General features: G+C 38.4%; 1 non-coding gene and 1 pseudogene across 1 annotated transcript; one reads left to right on the top strand and one right to left on the bottom strand.

Moving 5' to 3' along the window:
• Positions 1–1,975: 1,975 nt before the first annotated feature.
• Positions 1,976–2,082, bottom strand: LOC120095809 (U6 spliceosomal RNA). Its single transcript, XR_005491573.1, has one exon. It is a non-coding gene; the product is annotated as a U6 spliceosomal RNA (small nuclear RNA).
• A 6,556-nt stretch (positions 2,083–8,638) lies between these two features.
• On the top strand, positions 8,639–9,195 carry Snrpe-ps3 (small nuclear ribonucleoprotein polypeptide E, pseudogene 3; annotated as a pseudogene).
• The last annotated feature ends 14,784 nt before the right edge of the window (positions 9,196–23,979 follow it).

Here is a 23,979-nt window from a genome sequence, read left to right as displayed (position 1 = left end):
AAATTAATAATCTCAGTATGCAAAATTAAAACATCCAGAGAGGTATTAGAATTGTGCCAAATACCCTGCCAGTGTCTTTGAACTTTTTTCCAATTATAGTAACTATCATGTAAATTTTAGAAGTAATGCAAATCCATTGGTATTTAGCATGACTCATTACACTTTGAAACTCCTCTCCAATAATTTGAATAGTATCATAAAGAGCATCAATCCATTGTTCCAAATGCCTAAATCTTCTTGAATACTCAAAACATTAGAAACATTTTTTGCTAAATGATTAACAAAAGTAGCTGTCTTAACTTCTTGTGTCAAAGCAATTGCAGAAGCAGTGGTACTAGCTATTAGCCCACTAACCTCTTGCTTGTGCTTAAAGCATGACTCGCTCAAAATACCAGGGTCCTGTAATACTCACAAGCAATAAAACAAAAGCTGGTTGATAGACCATCAAACAGACATGTCAGATTTCAATACATTAACAAAATTAGAAGGTGTATAATCAGTACAACTTACATTAAATACTGTGGAATAAACAAAAGTAATTTTAACATGACCAATTAATAAAAGATTAGGAGTTTTAACACATGCACTAACATTCGTTCAAAATCCAGATCCTGTATCAACTTTATCCACTGCAAATGTAATTTCATACAAGGCAATGTCTCTGAAAATGTCCTAGATCAGTCTTCCAAATGAAGACTGTTATTTCCAATATTGGTTTGATTTCTAGACCAGTCAATGATTGAATTAGAATAACTGGTCACATTAAAGGAAAGAGTCATTATAACTTCTCTTATTTGATTAATTTTTTGAAGCCAGTTTCCACAGTCTCTATGTTCTCTGTCGCACAAGGTCTAAAAGCTTGAAGCAAGGCAGCATGCTCAATCTGGGATATAGGCAAGCAAAAAGTGGGTCAGGAACATATGTCCAATATAGCTTTCCATTATCCTTGCCAGGGCACTCGGCAAGCTTATAGTTAGCACCGTCTTTTGTCCCAGGGTCAGCATGTCTCACCAATCACTCTGGCAGCTAGCACACTCCTGAAGCATCCTGAGGAAAGAACACAAACATGTCCTCTTCCCCATATTAATACCTGATCATGATCATGCCATATGCCCATTAAATGGACCCTTCCATTTCTCCTAGGCAGAAGTATGCCTAGTTATAGGGTGCCATAGACACTCAGAGAGTTCCTTGGCATCCAAGTTTTAAAATTAAAAATAAAAAAGAGCATTATTTAAATAATTGTGTGGTTTATAAGAATATAATTCCCCCATTTTATTTTATGAAAATATTGTTTTAAAGTTTCACAATACCTATTTTACAATCCCTTGTCCTTGAGGATTATAAAGAATTCCAGTAATATGGGTAATATTAATTGTTGACAGAACATCTCAAATGCTTCACTGCAATAGCTAGTTCCACGATCTGTTTTACTCTGACTTGAAACACCAAGCATAGAAGAACAATGTAGGCAATGGCTAATTACATTTTTAGTTGCTTCTCCTGTTAAAGCAGCTACAACCAGAAAGCCTGAAAAGGGGTCAATAGTCACATGTACATATCTTAATTTTCTAAAATCAGAAATGTGAGTAACATCCATTTGCCATAATTGATTAGGTATAATAAGTCCTAGGGGATCAACACCATTATGTGTTACGGGAAGAAATTGAAGACAACGAGGACAAGTATTTACAATTTGACTTGCACATTCTCTAGAAATATCAAATTATTATCTCAAGCTATTACTATTTTGATGATGTAAAGAATGAGATTGTTTGGTTCATTGTTCCTGGATAAGGCCTAAAATCTGCCTAGTATACAAATTTGCTGTGACATTGCCCTCACTAAGGGGTCTAGGCAATCCAGTATGAGTTCTTTTTTTTTTTTTTGTGGGTCTACCTACTTTTTATTTATTTTTTTTATTAACTTGAGTATTTCTTATTTACATTTCGAGTGTTATTCCCTTTCCCGGTTTAAAAATATGGAACGCTTCACGAATTTGCGTGTCATCCTTGCGCAGGGGTCATGCTAATCTTCTCTGTATCATTCCAATTTTAGTATATGTGCTGCCGAAGCGAGCACGGACACTTCATATTTTAAGAGCAGTTTAGACATACAATATTGCTTCTACCACACAAATAGACAATGGCTCATTAAAATATAATTACATCCAAACCATGAAAGAGTTACAAGTCAACAATTTTCTCCTGAGTGTATACTGACACTCTCTCATCTCTCACTTAAACTGATCTAGTCCCAAACTTTATGGAGCATTATTTTACTTAAAAGGAAGTAATAAATATAAAACATTATTTTAAACAGAAGATAAAGCTCCGTTACTTTTGGAACCATAAGCAGAAGCTGCCCAAGGGCTTACTTTTATGAGTCCCCTTCATCTCATAAGTTGGACAGTTGCTCAGCATGTGTACATAGGTATCTACAGCTTCTGAATCTAAAGTACATGGCTCTATGTTACAAAGACTCCTAGTAACATATCATACAAACTTAATTAAAACCAGGCATTTGCCTTTTAGTAGCAAGGGACACAGATTTAAGGAATTAAGAGTATAGTCAAGCAGGATGAAAGTATGCATGGGGTTAATGAGAACACAGAAAGGTACATTTATACCACACAGGCAGGTAGGTGGAGTGATTTATGTCATGGAATGAATGCAGACATCACCTTGGGTAATGTAAAGAAAAATGATTTGAACAGAACTAAGACTGAACGGAGACTAGTGTTGTAGTAAAATAATTCTATCCCACATTTGATCATTCAGTTCCCAGATAAAAGTCATCTTTAAAATAAGCCTCAACAGCAGTGGATCTGGGCAGATACCAACCCCTTTAAGCTACTTTGTCTACTTCCCTGTCAATTAGAACTTACCACCATACATAGCAACCGACCAAACCTCACCAAGGACAATGGCTGTAAACTTAAACTGACACATACAACCCATGGCCGAAGGCTTGCTTCTGAACATCTCTCACTGCCATTATTGTAAAATACTACTGCACTACATCCATTGCATCTGGGAAAGGTAACATACAACTAAATAATACTAATTTCTTTGTCCCTGAGTATTGTTATTCTGGTTTCTGTTGTAATTTAAAAGTCCTCTCTAACCAGACTCTGGGGCACCTTGAATTCCAAATTCTTCTGGAGTCTAGAACAAGCATCCCGGAATATGAAGAACATCGAGTTGAATAAACCATAATTGATTTTCCACTTAATCATTACCAAGAGAAGGTTTAAACTACCACATGAATTCTTTCAGTCCCAAGATACAAAAACTACATAGTGCAGAAGACAAAATTTTTTAGCATTCCTTTACCATTAGAATATTCCTCTAATTATTTTGGATGTTTTTTATACCTTTAGGGAGAACATATTTTCTTTGTACATAGGATAAAATCCTTGCCTAGAGGTAAGTATTCAGTGTCTTTCATATCTCTAATATCAGCCTTCAAGAAATTGTTTTGTGCTTACCAAGAAGAAAATGATCCTACATAAATCAGTGAAACAATATGATCTGTGAGCAACTGTTACGATGTTACAAGGAGAAAAACACCTTCATAATTATGTTCAGCACCAAGTTATCAGTCTTAAAATCAATAGATGCTGTTAGTTCATTTAAAAGGAGAATTTTTGTTTGTTTTATTAGGCAATGCACAAGCAAAACAGATTAGCTACCATTGTCCAACTCTGATAAACAAACAAACAAAACACAGTAAAATAATTCCACTGGCCATTTTTTAAATAACAACTTCTAATTCTAATTCCCAGATGCTATTATTAATGCCATACCTTTATTCATTCATTCTCTTCAAAAGGGTTCATTATGCTATTTCTGTGTATAATGCCTTTTCAGGTTCTGGGAATATAATAGTAAATAACAGAGACAAATCATGTTGGAGAAATGGCTCACCAGTTAAGATTCTGACTCAGTGACTCACTGACTCAGCTTCCAGAGGACCTAAGTTCCAGTCTGAATACCCACACAATGAGTGGCTCACAACCATCTGGTAACTCTAGTCCCAAGGGATCTGATACCTTCCAAGGTACTACATATATGTGATACACATGCAGACAAAGAAACAAAAACCTCCATATACATGAAATAAAAGGAAATAAAAAGAAAAACATAAAAGTCTGGAGAGTATATATTGTTTAGGGAAAGAAAGTGGAGTAGGGTCTTAGGTAAAACCGTAAGTTCTACTAATTAATGGTCTAAAACCTGGCTCTTTCCATGACTTGAATTTACATAAACTTTGACTAAGATGATTTCCTTTCTTGAGTAAGCTTTGCTTTTCACAAGTTAGAACCTTAGATGGGTGAGGTCAGGAAGGAGGATCCCTTTCCCTTTATTCCAATTAGCATCAGGCCTTTCTTTTAACCTCTTATCTCCTGCAGCACAGGACTTGGCTCCAAAATTACATTTTCTAATGCTCTTTTCTCTTCAAACTCTATATCTTGTAAATTTTTTTCCCAGCTTCCTCTTTTTCTGTAGGTCCACATAAAAATGGTCACTAATCAAGTCACACAGTCAATACTAGGGTGTCTTGAAATCTCCTCTGACAATGGTTTTAAAACTCTTTAATTTAGCCTCCAGAATATTTTTTTTCTGACAAGGGCAAAAAGCAGTCACATTCTTTGCCAAAATACCACAATATTGGTCTTTACTATTATTCCTCTCTGGCACCTATCCAGTTTGTCATCCATAGGCCACATTGCAATGCTGTCTTCCGAGTGGGACCCATTAAGCCCCACTTATGGCATTCAACCACTTTTCTAAACTAAATTCACCAAGTCCACATTCTGCTAACAAGCAGCCTGGTCAGGCCTATCAAAGTAATATGCCATTCTATGGTACCGATTTCTGTCTTTTTTAGTGCTTTATTTCTGTGAAGAGACACAATGACCAAGTCAGCTTATAACAACAACCACAAGAGCATTTAATTGGGACTTACTTACAGTTTCAGAGAATTGGTTGCTGATCATCTTAGTGGGGAGTGTATCGGCAGGCAGACATGGTGCTGAGAGCTTACATCCAATTCATAAGACGGAGGCAGAGAGAACATGAGACTGGACTTGGCATGTGCTCCTGAACCACCAACTCAGTTCCCAGTGATACACGTCCTTCAACAATGTCAAACCTTCTCATGCTTCCTAAACAGTTCCACCACCTTGGAACCAAACATTCAACTATATGAGCCTATGGTGGCCATTCTTATTCAAACTACCCACTATATGTTTATAATGATAGAAGTTGTTTTAAGTGCTAGAGGTTATCATTGAGAAAAACACACTGAAAAAAATTTCCCCTTATACAGTATGTATGTAAATGGGAAGAGATAGGTTGATCCATGAGCCATTTAACTACATGTAGTGTTCAAGAATGGTTAGGCTTTTGAAGACCAGAAACAGGAAGAGATACGGAAAGGGTTTCCTTTTCAGTGGGTTTGTTAGAAATCACTTGCCATGGTAAAGGTGGATCTTACTAAGATCCACTTACTTGGTGGATATTAGTACGCGGGCACTCTGTAAAAAAGGAACAAGCTACTCGTGCCAAGGACTCAAGACAAGAGCCTTCTGGCAGACCAACCAGAAGAGAAACAGTCAAAAACCATGCAAGAGTGTGTGGTATCTGAGCAATGAGGCAAAGCAATTCATGGAAGAAAGATAGTCTGTCAAAGAAGAGCTCACATAAGGCAAAGGCTGAGTGTGGAACATTGGGTAACCAGATACAGTAGACCTATAGAGTGGTAGTATCAAAGGACAGAAGACAGACAGTCCAACACTGACCAAAAGAAAGGAACTAGGAAAAGCAAGTACTGGTATTAATTTTCTATAAAGTGAACAGAAAGATGAAGTTCTAAGGTGTCTTAATAAACATTCGTCTTCTACATCAGTAATATTGGCATAATATATATTTACCAATAAAAAGTCAAATGGAAGCATACATACATTTAACAAAACAAAAAACCACCTCTCAGTATGTATTCTGATTTGAATCTTGACAAATACTACTGCCAGAAGGGATAAGGCCAATAGACTGAGCTAGCTTGTGGTGGTTTGGTTGGGTCTGGACCCACAGATTCATGTGTTTGAGTGCTTGGCCATAGGGAGTGACCATAGGATATGTGACCTTATTAGAGGAAGTGTGGTCTTGTTAAAATATGTCACTGTAGAGGCCAGGATTTGAGATCTTATATGCTCAAGGTATGCCAGTGTGACATAGTCCCCTTCTGCTACCTCAGGATCAAGTATAGAACTATCAGCTCCTTCCCCAGCACCATGTCTACCTGGATGCTACTGTGCTCCCTGTACTGGCTAGTTTTGTGTGTCAACTTGACACAAGCTGAAGTTATCACAGAAAGAGGAGCCTTAGTTGTGGAAATGCCTTCATGAGATCCAGCTGAAAGGCATTTTTCTCAATTAGTGATCAAGGGGGGAGGAACTAGCCCTTTGTGGGTGGTGCCATCCCCGGACTGGTGGTTTTGGGTTCTATAAGAGAGCAAGCTGAGCAAGCCAGGGGAAGCAAGCCAGTAAGTAACATCCCTCCATGGCCCTTGCATCAGCTCCTGCTTCCTGACCTGCTTGAGTTCCAGTCCTGACTTCCTTTGGTAATGAACAGCAATGAGGAAGTGTAAGCGGAATAAACCCTTTCCTCCCCAACTTGCTTCTTGGTCATGATGTTTGTGCAGGAATAGGAACCCTGACTAAGACACTCCCCACCATGATGAAAACCTACTAAACCCCTAAAGCTGTAGCCAATCCCCAATTATACGTTTCCTTTAAAGAGTTGCCTTAGTCATGGTGTCTCCTCACAGCAGTGAAACCCTAACCAAGGCTTAGTTGAATGTGAGATACTGGAGAATACAAAGATCATCTGATTGGTCATGAAATTTTTACAAATAAAAAAGGCAAGACCAGAGAGAATCTTGCAGGAATATTTAAAATTCAAGTGGAGGAGAGACTACATAGAGAATTTTTGCATCTTAGCAGGCTGAAAAGAGCAAAGGGTGGGATACTTAAATGTAGGAAATTAAACAAATGGTTAACAAAAACAAAAGAAGGCAGGAAGAGTTATGACCAAAAACTATAGCTGGGAAAATGAGGAGGTAGTAAGGGGCTAGGCAGGAGGGAGAGAGGAGGAGGCAATAGCTAACATTCTGACAGGAGATAGAATAACATTCCCACCTGCAAAGGAGCTAACTTTCCCACACAACATATGGAATGGGCTTGGAAAACAAGGTCATCCGTCAACCAGGGCCATCTATCAAAATCAAGGCCTTTCTTTGGACAATAACTTGTGGTTTTCTGACTATTTTGAATGAACAATGCCATCTGTTTGAAGTATTTTCAGTCCAGGATGAGGAAATGAAATGTGGGAAAGATCAAAAGGAAAGAGAGTCTAGGGCCCTATAAACATACCAACTCAGAGACTGCATGGACTCTGGAGACACCAAACTTCCTGACAGGGCACTTACTGTTCCTTGCTCTCTGTTATTTTAATAAACACCTGTGTTCAACGGTTTGTATCTTTACTATTTTTGTTCCTAGGTATTCAATTTTCTGTTTTACTCTGAGAAGAACCATGTGGGAGTCTGACCCACATGGTAGCAATAATCCCCTTATAGAATTATCAAGCTATTTTCTTGGAAGGAGCTATTTCTTTCTCAGACTGCAGTGCAAAAGAGAAAAAAAATAACTTCATAAGTGGTTTAAGGAGGATTCGAAATTCTGACTCTCTTATTTTTATCTGCCCTATAGTTATTGGGACTTGGTGATAGAATTAGCTACAAGCAAATTAAATATTTTGCTCTGTCAATAGTCTTTTTGTGTTCCCTACTTGTGGTTAATTAAAACCATCAAAATATGATTAGTCTTCTGCTTCCAGTTCAGAAAGATGTTAATGATGTACACATGAAACAGACAATATAAGCAATAAATGTAATTAAAATTGTACTGATTCTCAGTAATTATGAGATAATTATATTAATTTTCTCAATGTAGCATCTATACAACGTTGTAATTATAATGGTGTATTTAATGCATTAGAGCAGGTCAAGTCATAACTCACTGAAATATAATTTATTGTTTTATTGTTTAACAATTTCTCAGTGATACGTTTATCTTACAATCATTTTGAATTTCCTGACATTGAAATGCTCGATACTATATCAGAAAATTAGAAATGTATGTTTTATTTAAGGAGTTAATGGGGATTGCAACCCCATCAGGAGAACAACAGTATCAATTAACTGGACTCCTCGGAGCTCCCAGAGACTAAAACACTAACTGAAGAGTATACATGTTCCCATCCATGACTCCCACTACATATGTAGCATAGGACTGCCTCATCTGGCATCAGTGTGCATGTATACGTACAGGGGTGGGATGGGGTGGGCAATTGGTCCTGTGGAGGCTTAGTGCCCCAGAGAAGGCTGATGCTAGAGGGGTAAAGGGGGAGTGAGTTGGTGGGTGGGGGAGCACCCTCTTAGAAGCAAAGGAGAGAGGGGTGGGGTGGAAGGTTCACAGAGGGGACATGGGGAAAGTGGACAACATTTCAAATGTAATCAAATAAAATGATTAATAAATAAAATTTAAAAATTCCTTTTGGTGACTTCCACCATGGCATATTGTGGCCAGGGCCAGAATGGGCAGAAGGTGATGGTGTAGCCCATCAGCCTCATCTTCAGATACTTGCAAAGTAGATCTTGAATTCAGATGTGGCTGTATTAGCAAATGAATATGTGGATAGAGGACTGTATTATTGGCTTTGATGAGTACAAGAGCCTCATATTAGATGACACAAGAGAGATTCATTCTAAAACAAAGTCAAGAAGAAATCTGGGTCGGAACATGCTAAAAGAAGATAGTATTACTCTGCTCCAGAGTGTCTCCAACTAGAAATGGTCAAACTTGGGAGAAGTTGAAAAGGCAGCTCAGTGTTTTTAAGAGGATCTTCTGCTGCACACTACATTTATCCGCTTGGGGACATTATCAGTAGGTGACAATAAAAGCTGTGAGATTGTTTTTGTTTGAAAAAATAAAATAAAATTTTACTTTCAACATACAAATTCAAGAGGTGTGATGATACTTAACCCCACTGTCATTTAGTGGTTATTTAGGAATTCCTGGATGTGATGGAATATCTTTGTAGCTGTAATCCCACAGTTGGTCACAGAGACAGGAGGATCTGTGAGTTTCAGGGCAATCTGAACTGTGTAAAAATACTACATTTAAAAAACAAATGAAACAAAGTCCAGAAATGTTTGTGTCTTCACCTGTATTTTCAAATACACATATTCTTTGAATGGAAAATTTGCATTTGTTTCTATTTCATGTGCTTTCCTTATCAAAAATTCACATATACCTTCCTGCCTTCCGTTGCATATTTTGGGTTTGTTAACAAATTGCTATACACTAGCAAGAGATGCAGAAATTTTAAGTAGTATATTTTGCAGCATTCTAATTCTTGGCTCTTCTAATTCATAGATCATTAAGATAAACAAAATAGGTTGATTTATTGGATGTGCCCTTCCTATTCCAAGATGTTGATGTTGAATCCAATAAGCAGAAGGTGTAACACATAATTAACTTAAAAATTGTATGGGTTCAATAATTATGACTAAATTAAGACATTTTCCTCAATGTAAATCCCAAATAAAAGTATTATTGTAAATAATGGTTCTACCTTGAATCAGTAGGGCACAAATTTTATATCCTCCTCCATTCCCTCCCTCCCTGAATCTTCTTCTGAGTGACTAGGGACCAAACTGAAGGCCTTGCACTAAGTAAGTGCTCTACCACTGAATGATAGACCTAGCTTGAATATTTATTTGCTTGAATTTGAGACTACTGTATTTGATGGTCCATTTAACTTGAACAGATATGGATTTGAAGCTCTTTAAAGGTTCTATTTAACCCACTTAAGACTTAATTTACTAGAAATACATTTTACTAGAAACATAGAAATGTCAATGTTTGATTACGATGTCTGCTACAGGCCCTACTTGTGCACATGTACTGTATCTGTTTCCTAGAAGCCTAAATTCTCAATTCTAAAACATAACTAGGTTAAGGGTTGAGATGAAAGGCTGATAGAATTAAGTAGTTTAATGTATTTGCTTGTTCACAAAAGGGGCACCAAATTATTCATATCAGTAGTGTTCTGTGTTGTGTAAGGCTAAGACTTATTTAGGAAGATCTTTCCAAGCCAAAACAGAGCGCTGATACTGTCCCTAGAATTTAAGCTATCTCCTTAGGTGGGGCAAAGTGAATGTTCCAGCCTTGATAGAGAGAGGTCCTATCTTACAAATCTATGGGGCTAAGGGAGCAGGGGATTTGTGGATGACTCTGTAAGAACAGAAGGTTTCTAGTCCTTTAGGGCTGATCATGAGCATTAGCTTACTCTTTCTGTGAGCTATGTGTAAACTGCTGAGCCAGCTTCCTGTTAGTACCAAAGGAGAAAAAGAAATGACCCTCCAGGGTAATATAGCTTTGTCTCTCATTATTTAGTTAATGCAATCTATATTTCAAACAAGTAATGGAGACGGATGTCTAATTAATTGGATTTTACACATACCATCTACCACAAAAGCATTATTGCTTACATTTAGGGCATAGGACATAGACAAAGCAAGTATCGCTAGATCTCTGGAATTGCATACCAGTGCAGCCAGCAGTGCAACAAGGAAGAACATTAAGTTGGAGACAAATTCAAGGCCAAAAGACAGCCACCTGTAATAAAGGGAATCACTTAAAGTTAGAGACATGTAACTTTGGGTGCACTTTGTCCAAATTCTTCTCTCTGAGACTGAAGCATAAACACTGAGAACTGCTTTCTGCTACCTCTGCAGTTATTTAGAACTCAATCAAATATAAGACTGTCACAAGGATGACAGCTTAAAGGATTCTTCTGCATAAAAATGCACTTTACTTTGCAGAGTTTGGCTTTAAAAGGCAATCAGAAATTAAAAAGTGAAAGAAAAGAACACTTGCTAAAATGATAGATGGCACTGAAAAAACTACTGGAAAAATCAATTACTGTTCCAGTTATACTTACTGTAAAATTAGATGCATTACATATTCATGATAAAATTACTCTTGTACATTAACATGTGGCCAGGTACTATAATACTTCATGCTCTCCTCTTACATGAGATTATCATTTGAAAGCATTATAGTGTATCTAAACAAGTGTATCTAGCAAATACAAAATTTAAAATAAGAGCCATGCCACTCTTAATTCCAACAATAGCCTATTTGTTCTTTCAAAATTTGTTTTCATACAAAGTAGTATGCACTTTCATATGAATGCAAGTCAATACAATTTCATTTCTATGTATATAATAAAATATTTAGGAATTAAATGTATACTTTTAAGTTGATAAACTCTCCAGACTCTTGTTGACTTAAAAAATTATTGAACATACCTAAGAAGAGACTCATGTTGAGTTTAAATGTTGATGTGACTTATACATTCAAAATTAAAGACCACATTCTCATTCACTAACTCTTTGTTTTGTTGGATTAAGTTTGATATCATGACTCTATGTTCTAACAATGGACATTTCCCATAAGTTCTCAGTAAAGTGAGATGCTCCCCCCAACAGCAGGAAGTATTTGCTGTGCCACAGAATCTCTAGTCAGAAGACAGGATGACACAATTGGATAGATAAGCCAGAAATTGCTTTCCTATAAAAAAATTATGCTTTCGTAGTGAACCTAAGGAGTAAGACCTTTAAAAACGTTACAATTGTCTAACACTTTATATGATAAATATGGCCTTATTTGTAGGCATGAGGAAAGTTCCCAGGTTAAGTTCATTACAGAAGAATGCATATTCTTAAGTTTAATATGAGCTTTAATACTGAATATCTAATAGACAGCAAAGAATGACACATAGGAAGAAGGCCACGTGACCATTATGACAGACCTGTGGCTCCAGGTGAAGAAGATGCCAGAGATTGACAACATCCAAAAAAATGTAGAAAGATACAAAACAAACTTTGTCTCTTAAGCGAGTAGAACCCCTTAAAGAGGGAACACAAAAATCCCTTAAAGAATTACAGGAAAACACAACCAAATAGCTGAAGGAATTGAGCAAAACCATCCAGGATTTAAAACAGAAAGAGAAACAATAAAGAAAGCACAAAGGGAGACAACCCTGGAAATAGAAAACCTAGGAAAGAGATCAGGAGTCATAGATGCATCACCAACAGAATACATGACATAGAACAAAGAATCTCAGGGGCAGAAGATACCATAGAAAACACTGACAAGGCCTGCAAAGATAATATAAAATGCAAAATGCTCCTAACCCAAAACTTGCAGGAAATCCAGGACACAATGAGAAGATCAATCCTAAGGATAATAGGTATAGGAGAGTGAAGACCCCCCCAACTTACAGGGCCAGGAAATATCTTCAACAAAATTATAGAAGAAAATTTCCCTAACCTAAAGAAAGATATACCCATAAACATACAAGAAGCATACAGAACTCCAATAAGATTGGACCAGAAAAGAATTTCCTTCTGTCACATGATAGTCAAAACACCAAAGGCACAAAACAAAGAAAGAATATTAAAAGCAATAAGGGAAAAAGGTCAAGTAACACAAAGGCAGACCTATCAGAATTACACCAAACTTCACATCAGAGACTATGAAAGCCAGAGAACCTGGGCAGATATCATACAGACCCTAGGAGAACACAAATGCCAGCCCGGGCTACTAAATCAAGCAAAACTCTAAATTAACATAGATGGAGAAACCAAGATATTCCATGACAAAACCAAATTTATACAAAAAATTTCTACAAATCCAGCCCTACAAAGGATAATAGATGAAAAACTACAATACAAGGAGGAAAACTACACCCTAAAAAAAGCAAGAAAGTAATCTCCTTGCAATGAAACCAAAAGAAGAAGACACACAAACATAATTCCACCTCTAACAACAAAAATAATAGGAAACAACAATCACTATTACTTAAATATCTCTTAACATCAATGGACTCAATTCCCCAATAAAAGACATAGACTAGGGGTTGGGGATTTAGCTCAGTGGTAGAGCGCTTGCCTAGCAAGTGTAAGACCCTGGGTTCGGAAAAAAAAAAAAAGACAACAAAAGACATAGACTAACAGATTGGATACGTAAAGAGGACCCAGCATTTTCCTGCATACAGGAAACATACCTCAATGACAAAGACAGACACTACATCAGAGTAAATGGCTGGAAGATGATTTTCCAAGCAAATGGTCTGAAGAAACAAACAAATATTCTATTTTTTTTTCGGAGCTGGGGACCGAACCCAGGGCCTTGCGCTTCCTAGGTAAGCGCTCTACCACTGAGCTAAATCCCCAGCCCCCAAATATTCTAATATTGAATAAAATCAACTTTCAAACAAAAGTTAACAAAAAAGATAAGGAAGGAGACTTCATATTCATGAAAGGAAAAATCCACCAAGATGAACCCTCAATCCTGAATACTATACTCCAAATACAAGGACACCTACATTCATAAAAGGAACCTTACTAAAGCTCAAAGCACACATTGCCCTTCACACAATAATGGTCAAAGATTTCAACACCCCACTCTCATCACTGGATGGATCATGGAAACAGAAATTAAACAGAGACATAGAGAAACAAAAAGAAGTTATGAACCAAATGGATTTAATAGATATTTATAGAACATTTCATCCTAAAACAAAAGAATATACCTTCTTCTTAGCACCTCATGGTACCTTCTCCAAAATTGACCATATAATTGGTCACAAAACAGGCCTCAGCAGATACAAGAAGATTGAAATAATCCCATGCATCCTATAAGATCACCAGGGACTAAGGCTGGTCTTCAATAACAATAATGACAGAAAGCCCACATATACATGGAAGTTGAACAAAACTCTACTCAATGATCACTTGGTCAAGGAAGAAATAAAGGAAGAAATTAAAGACTTTTTAGAGTTAAATGAAAATGAAGGCACAACATACCCAAACTTATGGGACACAATGAAAGCAGTGCTAAGAGGAAAAATCGTAGTCCTGAGTACCACGAAAAAGAACCTGGAGAGAGCAGCATTAGCAGCATAACAACACACCTAAAACCTCAAAAAGAACAATAAGAAGCAAATACACCAAAGAGGAGTAGATGGCAGGAAATAATCAAAGTCAGGGCTGGAGTGAACCAAGTAGAAACAAAAAGAACTATACCGAGGATCAACAAAACCAGGAGCTGGTTCTTTGAGAAAATCAATAAGATAGATAAACCCTTAGCCAGACTAACAAGAGAGCACAGAGAGTCTATCCAAATTAATGGAATTAGAAATAAAAAGGAAGACATAACAACAGAATCTGAGGAAATTCAGAAAATCATCAGATTTGACTACAACAGCCTAGATTTATTAAAACTGGAAAATCTGGAGGAAATGGACAATTTTCTAGACAAATACCAGGTACCAAAGTTAAATCAGGATCAGATAAACCATCAAACAACTACATAACTCCTAAAGAAATAAAAACAGTTATCAAAAGTCTCCCAATTAAGAAAAGCTCAGGACCAGATGGGATTAGTGCAGAATTCTATCAGACCTTCATAGAAGACCTCATACCAATACTGTCCAAATTATTCGTCAAAATAGAAACAGATGGAGCACTACCGAATTCCTTCTACGAAGCCACAATTACACTTATACCTAAACCACACAAAGACCCTGCAAAGAAAGAGAACTTCAGAACAATTTTCATTATGAATATTGACGCAAAAATACTCAACTAAATTCTTGAAAACTGAATCCTAGAACACATCAAAGCCATCATTCATTATGATCAAGTAGGCTTCATCCCAGGGATGTAGGGATGGCTCAATATATGGAAATCCATCAATGTAATCTACGCTATAAACAAATTCAAACAAAAAATCCACATAATCATCTCATTAGATGCTGAGAAAGCATTTGACAAAATTCAACACCCCTTCATGATAAAAGTCCTGGAAAGATCAGGATTTCAAGGCCCATACCTAAACATAGTAAAAGCCATATACAGCAAACCAGTTGCTAACATTAAACTAAATGGAGAGAAACTTGAAGCAATCCCGCTAAAATCAGGGACTAGACAAGGCTGCCCACTCTCTCCCTACTTAGTGAATATAGTTCGGAAAGTCCTAGCCAGAGCAATCAGACAACAAAAGGAGGTCAAGGGGATAGAAATGGGAAAGGAAGAAGTCAAAATATCACTATTTGTAGATGATATGGTAGTATACTTAAGTGACCCCAAAAGTTCCATCAGAATACTACTAAGCCTGAAAAAGAACTTCAGCAAAGTAGCTGGGTATAAAATTAACTAAAAAAAATCAGTAGCCTTACTCTACTGAAAGGATAAACAGGTTGAGAAAGAAATTAAGGAAATGACGCCCTTCATAATAGTCACAAATAACATAACATCCTCGGTGTGACTCTATTTAAGCAAGTGAAAGATCTGTATGAAAAGAACTTCAAGTCTCTGAAGAAAGAAATTGGAGAAAATCTCAGAAGATGGAAAGACCTCCAATGTTCATGGATTGGCAGAACTAATATAGTAAAAATGGCCATTTTGACAAAAGCAATCTACAGATTCAATGGAATCCCGATGAAAATTCCAACTCAATTCTTCATAGAGTTAGAAAGAGCAATTTCGAATTCACTTGGAATAACAAAAAACTCAGGATAGCGAAAACTATACTCAACAATAAAAACTTCTGGGGATAATCACCATCCCTGAACTCAAGCAGTATTACAGTGCAATAGTGATAAAAACTGCATGGTATTGGTACAGAGACAGACAGATAGACCAATGGAATAGAATTGAAGACCCAGATATGAACCCACACACCTATAGTCACCCAATCTTTGACAAAGGAGATAAAGCCCTCCAGTGGAAAAAAGATAGCATTTTTCAAAAACGATGCTAGTATAACTGGAGGTCAGCATGTAGAAGAATGCAGATCAATCCATTTTTATTCCCCTGTACAAAGCTTAAGTTCAAGTGGATCAAAAAACTCCAAATTAAAAGAAAAAATGTTACAGTCAGAGTAATAGAAGAAAAAGCAGGGAAGAGCTTCAAACACATGGGCACTGGGGAAAATTTCCTGAACAAAACACCAGTGGCTTATGCTCTAAGATCAAGAATCGACAAATGGGATCTCATAAAACTGCAAAGCTTCTGTAAGGCCTTAGGACAAAATAGCAACCAACAGAATGGGAAAAGATCTTTACCTATCCTACATCCAGTAGTGGGCTAATATCCCAAATATATACTGAACTCAAGAAGTTAGCCTCCAGAGAGACAAATAAACCTATTGAAAAATGGATACAGAGCTAAATCAAGAATTCTCAGCTAAGGAATATCGAATGACTGAGAAGTACTTAAGAAATGTTCAACATCCTTAGTCATCAGGGAAATGCAAATCAAAACAACTCTGAGATTCCACCTCAGGTCAATCAGAATGGGTAAGATCAAAAACTCAGGTGATGACAGACGCTGGTGAGATTGTAGAGAAAGAGGAACGGGTGGGATTGCAAGCTGGTACAACCACTCTGGAAATCAGTCTGGAAGTTACTCAGAAAATTGGACATAGTACTACCTGAGAACCCAGTTATAACACTCCTGGACATACACCCAAAAGATGCTCCAGCATATAGCAAGGACACATTCTCTACTTTGTTCATAGCAGCCTTCTTTATAATAGCCAGAAGCTGGAAAGAACCCAGATGCCCTTCAACAGAGGAATGGATACAGAAAATGTGGTACATCTACACAATGGAATATTACTCAGCTATCAAAAACAATGACCTTATGAAATTCATAGGCAAATGTATGGAACTAGAAAATATCATCCTGAGTGGGGTAACCCAATCACAAAAGTATACACATGGTATGTACTCTCTGATAAGTGGATATTAGCCCAAAATCTCGGATTACCCAAGATACAATCCACCAACCACATGAAGCTTAAGAAGAAGGACGATCAAAGAGTTGATACTTCAGTCCTCCTTAGAAGGGGGAACAAAAATATTCATAGAAGGGGATATGGAGACAAAATTTGGAGCAGAGCCTGAAGGAATGGCCATTCAGAGCCTGCCCCACCTGGGAATGAAGCCCATGCATATATAGCTACCAAAAGTAGATAATATTGATGAAGCCAAGAAGTGCATGCTGACAGGAGCCTGATATAGCTGTCTCCTGAGAGGCTCAGCCAAAGTTTGACAAATGCAGAGGCGAATGTTACCAGCAAACCACTGAACTGAGAACAGCATCCCAATTGGATGAATCAGAGAAAGGATTGAAAGAGCTGAAGTGGTTTACAACCCCATAAGAATTACAGCGCAAACCAACCGAGAGCTCCCAGGGTCTAAATCACTGTCCAAAGACTACACAAGGAGAGATCCATGACTCCAGCTGCATATACAGCAGAGGATGGCCTTGTTGGGCACCAATGGGGGGAGAAACCCTTGGTCCTGCCAAGCATGGACCACCCAGTGTAGGCGAATATCAGGGAAGGGAGGCGGGAAGTGGGTGTGGTTGGGGAGCAAGAACACCCTAATAGAAGAAATGGAAGGGGATGGGATGGGGGCTTAGGGACAGGAAAGGGACTAACATTTGAAATGTATATAAAAAATCTTTATAAAAAACACAGACTTTGCCTCAGTACCTCCAAATCTGTTTACATTTTAATTTTAGACTTCTGTTCTTCAGAATTGTCAGAGTATGATTTCTATGGTGCTTTGTCATAAGACACCTGGTAAACAAATACTCCTCTATAGCAATTAGAATTTCAAACTCTGGGCAGAATAGCTAGAACATAATTTGGTGAGTTTTTATTTTGATATTTCCCTTTGATGAAATTACTGCTTATCTCCTCTGGAAATGATTCTAGAGCACGTGCTGAAAATGCAAATAAGAACTCTACCCATCAAATGAGGGATGCTACAAAGTGTATATACATTATTTTTACTTACATACAGTGATAGAAGTAATTTTTCCTCACCAAAACACTTTTGTCCAGCTATGATTACAATTAGGCTTCTCTCTACTCTCCATTTTTCTCAGGAGGAAGACAATTGAGACTAGTTATGGCTGTGCCTTAACTAAAGGGAAAGACCATTAATGGAACCACTCTTCATTGGTTCCAGATGAGAAAGAGCATGTAGAACTGAAATGCAGGGGTTGTCAGATTCTGTACATTTTAAAGAAAAATCTCCAAATCTCGAATTTTATGTTTAGTTCAAAACTATCTTTTGTAAGATAAACATACTGAATAATCTAAGCAAGGTACACAAAGACTGTTAGTAGTTTAAAAATTCTACTTTATGAGACGTGCCCTGGAGAATATAGACGACTTTCAAAATGGAAGAACTTCAAGATAACTTAATCAGTTGTGTGATTAAGATATGATTTTGGGGATACATATCCTTATTGTAACTAATTCAAGGGATGATAGTTTCGAAAGAATAGTATACATGTGTAGAGATTTCATAAAATTTAAATGAAGTCATGGGCTATTTCCACAAATATCCAAGGTAATCTACTTCAAGATTCCTTTGGTATAGATCAACATTTCTCATACTTTTAGATGAATTAAATGGAAGCTTTGTTAAAATGCAAACTCTTGTTTCCCACACTGATATTTTGATTCAGCAGATCAGGAGATATGACTGGAGTCACACTGAATATCACATGCCTGAACTAAGCCTTCTGTTTAACTGAGGAGATAAATGAAGCCCAGAAAGGAATGGGAAGGGCTAATGCAGTGATCAAGAAGGTGACTGAACCTCGGGGCTCCTGAATAGACATTCAGGACACATTTGGCTCACTGCTACCAATAGAGTTTGATTTTTAAACTTTTTTCCACTTCTGTTTAGTGTTGTATACTCATGGTCACCATGATATTACCAAGTAAAAACTTACTTGCAATGTATTGTACAGCATAAGACATTAATCCTTAGTATCATTTTTTACACTTAATTATAGTTTAAAAGTATGAGACATGGTTTCTATCTCAAGAAATACACAGATTTAAAAAAGATAGTTTGTGGCCTTCTAAGGTAATTGGCTACTAGCAATGCATATGCTCATACTAGATCGCATACAGAGTTAGATCTGTTGCACTGTTTTAATAAAGAGTGAATCACACAAAGATAGAATACAGTCTAGCGTGTGAGGAGTTAAGTAAGATTTAGAGAGAAAACAGGTAATGTAGGAGGAATGATAATAGCATTGTCACAGATATGAGATGATTACCATTCTGTCTTGAGAAGTCTAAATTGCAATGTAAATTTAAAGACTAAAACTTTTGAAATCATTCATTTCTAAAAACTGCAACCTTGTGAGAAGAGAGCTTTGGAATACTTGTATATTAAATTCAGAATTCACATTGAGAAATCTTATTTTCTACAGCAGCTTTACCATGACCTAATTTGTGAGGTCAAAATGACTGGTGACATCTGACTAGAAATATAGAGCATTAAGGTTCATGAAAGATATTCTTTACACCTCCAGTAAATCTATACCAATACCTCTGAGATAAATATTGCATCTGTTTTTGTGTTGGATAAGAAAGCAAATAAAATTTCTATGAACAGGTACACAGCAGACAGGTTTGTGATGCAGGAAGAATATGTGACTGACAGTGCTAGGGACTGACCCTCTGGAACTACAGAAGCATGAACATGAGGAACATTTTTCTCTGTATTTGTTTTAAGACAATGAGTAAAGTGAGGTGGAAGTAAAGCAACCATTTCTGGCGGCAAATGAGACCATACCATTACGGATATTTCTGCATTTCGGAATGCTTTCTATCTTGTTCTTTTGACTTTTTTCTCATGGGTACCAAACTCAACTTGTACCTTGTGTGAAACTCATGGTCAGAAATGCCTTCGTTTTCTCTCTAACTAGGGTTTAGGTATAGTGACCTTTCTCCCACAACAGCATATATTAACAGGCTCATCGTGATCTGGTAAATTCTCTATTGAGAGGAAATTGGGTCCTGGAGATTCTGATTAATTAATGAATTATTTCATAGATGAATTCATAACTTGATTCAACATTAGAAATGATGGGACTATTTGGTGGGGTGCAGTTGGAGGGAGTCAGTTACTGGGGTTATAATCAGGTACTTGGGAACATCGTTTTATGTCCTTTGCTGTCTTTTCTTCCTTGATGCAATGAGATAAACATTATCTCCCTAGTACTTCCTATACATTCCTCTATCATGAATTTGCCTCACAACAGTAGCACAGCAATAGAAGAGTCAACCAAAACAATTATTTCCTTCTTCAAGTCCTCCTTATCTCATTTGTTTTGTCACAGCAACAGAACGTTGACTAATACCCATTATTATTTCATGCATTTCATCTGGTAACTGTCTGATGTACTACTCATTTCTTGGGCTCTGCCTCATGCAGAACATGTACTAACAGGAGGTTTAAGCTCAGGCTTAAACTCTGTAGACTTAAAAGATTAGTGTACATAAGAATCCAAGTCCCAATTTTTTACCTATATGATTAAGAAATAAATTAAGTGAAGAGCACGCATAACGAGGAGTGGAAATACTCTCCAGTGGGCACATACAATGTACAATTCTACCAACTCCTCAGAGAGTAATGTGAATAGGGATCATTTACAAGAGTATTCTGAAAAGCTGATATTGGCTGTGGTTAGCAATGAAGTACCTCAACGGCCAGCCCAAAGAGCCCAGCGACAGGAGGACATGTCATCACTTGCTGCCATGAGGTGTCACATTCCCTCTTTTACCTTGTGTAGCATATCTTCCTCCTCCTTCACATATGCCACATCCCTGAACAAAGGCCTCATTCCTCATCCCATCCCCCATTTTTCTTTCCTGCACCCAGAAGCAGCCTCTATCCCCTCCCTTTTTCCCTGAATAAACCTCCCATGTAAAAACTGTTCCATAGTGTGACCATGGATTCCCTAGCTAGATTCAACGTTTGGTGCCATGACTTGGGAGGCAAGATTCCAGAGCTTCTCTTGGTGCTTGTACTCCCCACCACAGGGTTAAGTCACACAAGTTAGGACCCAACTCCCAGTCTGCCTGCCACACAGGCCTGCTTTCCTGCTCTGGTATCACTGGACTTCTGCACTCAACACCAACCAGTTGGTGAGTTTCCATTGCTGGTCAGTGTAAGTGCTTGCCTAGATCCAAGTGACCGTTGACTTTCTGGCACCCCTCTGGTGTCCTTGGGGATGGAGGAACACCCAGCCACAGTCTTATGGCTATGTCTGGCCTTTTTTGACACATCATTTTCCCCATGGGCAACGCTTCACTCTTTTACCAGCAGGGTTCCTGCTCTCTCTCTCTCTCTCTCTCTCTCTCTCTCTCTCTCTCTCTCTCTCTCTCATAAATCCTGGTAAAACATCTTTGCTCAGGATCTTTGCCCTTGCCTCTGACTAGCCTCATAAGCACCTGGCTAGCCAGATTTGCCAACCATTCTAGTCCTACCTGTGCCCTTGTCATGCCCTGGGCCCGGGTCTGTGACTCTCCTTGCCCATGGGAATTATGTCTTCTTCTTTATCTCCAATCTCCCCACTAGGAGGCCTTCTGGAGAACTTCAGGCACTTACATCTAGGGACTGATCTAAAGGCTTCTACACTCATATGCTTTTGCTGTCAGATTTGGCCCCAACGCTTATTAGATAATGGCTCTAAATGGCCGCCGAATGGTACTTTTGATCCCAGTATTATAAGGGAACTTTACAATTATTGCCAGCAATCTGGTAAATGGAAGGAGGTCCCCTATATTCAAACCTCTTATCTTCACTCCAAACTGCCTCTGTGTTCTTCCTGTTCCTTCACTCAGCTCCTTCTAGCTATGAAACCTCAACCAGATGAAACCGTCACTATCATTGATCCAGCTAACAAGCCTCTTCCTTACTGCCCCCAACTGATTGTTCCCCCAGCTTCCTCTCCTCTTCTGTACCCGTAGCATACCTGTCGAAGAAATTAGACCTGACCATTCAGGGATGGACATGCTAGCTATGTGCTTTAGCAATTGCTGAGCTCCTTATGCAAGAATCCAAAAACTAACTTTTGTGTTACCTACCACTATCTTCCCTTCTTACAACCTGTCCAGCTCAAAGTATAAAGGCTTAAAAACTCTACCTCCCTCCAGGGCTCTTTCTCATCAGGTAGCACTAATGGGGGACTATACTTACTTTATAGTTGTGCCCACCTCTCAGTATCTCAAATCTCCTTCCTCAAACAAACATTGACCATTTCCTATCTCATTCTTGCACTGAAACCTTAAAGGAACTACTGTCCCATTCCTCATATCTAGAAGGGCGCATGACCTCAGGCCACCTATACTTGGTATACAGATGGTAGCTCCTTTTTACATGAAGAAGCCCAAAGATCTGGCTATGGTATAGTGTCAGATACTGAGGTGACTGAGGCATAGGACCTCACTGCCCAAGCCACTAATCAACAAGCTGAACTTTAGCTTTTACTCATGCCTTCCACATGGCACGGGGACAATCCCTACACATCTGCGTAGACTCTAAATATGCTTTCCATCTTCATTGGTCTCATGCTGCTATCTGGAAAGAGCACAGTTACTTACAACAAAAGGAGGATCAATACCCAGTGCAGACCAAATTATGGCTATGCTAAAAGCCTACCATCTCCCCACAGCTATTGGAACTGTCCACTTCTGGTCCTAGCAGACCAGCAGTTCCACCATCTCTGATGGAAATAACCAGACCAAAAAGGCAGCTAGAGCTGTGGCCCTTGGAGGCCCAGATTTATTTCACTCCCCACAAAAACATTCTCACATTACAAACCAAATGTCCCTGCTATCCCCTGACATTGGTCAAATTCTGTCCTGCCTACACTAGCTCTTTCACCCTACTAGCCAATCGAGCCTTATCTTACTTTGTTAAAACCCACCTTCAGGTTATCCCTGAGGACTTGCATTTCTTCAGGTCTGTCACTGACTCTTGTAAATGTATCAGATGTCAGACCCCAACTCCAGATATTTTAGACCTCCTTTTTCTACCTACCAGGCTAGAGGATCCTTCCTGGAAACTGACTAGCAAGTTTACTTTACCCATTTGACCACAGTCATATGTGCCAGGTACGTCCAGGTCTTGATGGACACCTTCTCAGTGTGTGTGGAGGCATTCCCCATCAACAAGAGAAAGGCTCAGACAGTCTCTGATCTCCTCTCCTCCTTTGTGAGACCACCCTTTGATTTGGAATCCCCAACTCCTTCCAGTAAGAAGTAGTCTTGAGTTCACGTCCTGAGTTTCTGTAACCCTATCTAAAACACTCAATATTCCTTGGTATTTTTATATGCCATACTATCCCCCGTCTTCAGGAAAGATAGAGTAGAACAATCACTCCTTAAAAAAACCTTGTTGAACTGTCACAGGAACTTCACCTCAGTTGGGTAAAGCTTCTGCTGCTGGCTCTTTTCAAGCTACAGGCTCTCCCCAATGACCTCTTTCTATCTCAAACTCTGAGTTCATGTATGGATGACTGGTTCTGACCCCCAGTCCTTCACACAAACCCTTACCTCTCCCTGGTCACCTACTCACTCTCCTACTCTGTCACTTTGTTCTCTCCTATGGAACTTTATTGGCTACTATCTACCCTGGTCAAACACTATCTTCTGTCCACTCCCTATCAACACTGGAAATCAGGTCCTTCATCATCCTTCACCCCTTTCCCCTAAATGGCATGGCTCTTCAAAGTGATTCTTTTGGCCTCCACAGCTGCTAAGCTTAAAAGACTTCCTCACTGGATTCACCTGCCTCACCTCAAGCCCTTTATCCCTCCACCTCAAAATAACTTCTCTTCTTACCTATCACACCCAACAGTACCCTGCTCCCTTAAGCTTCAGAAGATTCTGAGACTAACCACCTTGTCGCCATTTGCAAAAAGAGGCATCATGTTGTGGCATCAGTACTTGAC

This window comes from Rattus norvegicus, chromosome 11, assembly GCF_036323735.1.
Source record: "Rattus norvegicus strain BN/NHsdMcwi chromosome 11, GRCr8, whole genome shotgun sequence".
In the NCBI taxonomy this organism is placed as follows: domain Eukaryota; kingdom Metazoa; phylum Chordata; class Mammalia; order Rodentia; family Muridae; genus Rattus; species Rattus norvegicus.
Note: the sequence above shows the minus strand (reverse complement) of the source record. Positions and strands in the feature narration are given on the sequence as shown.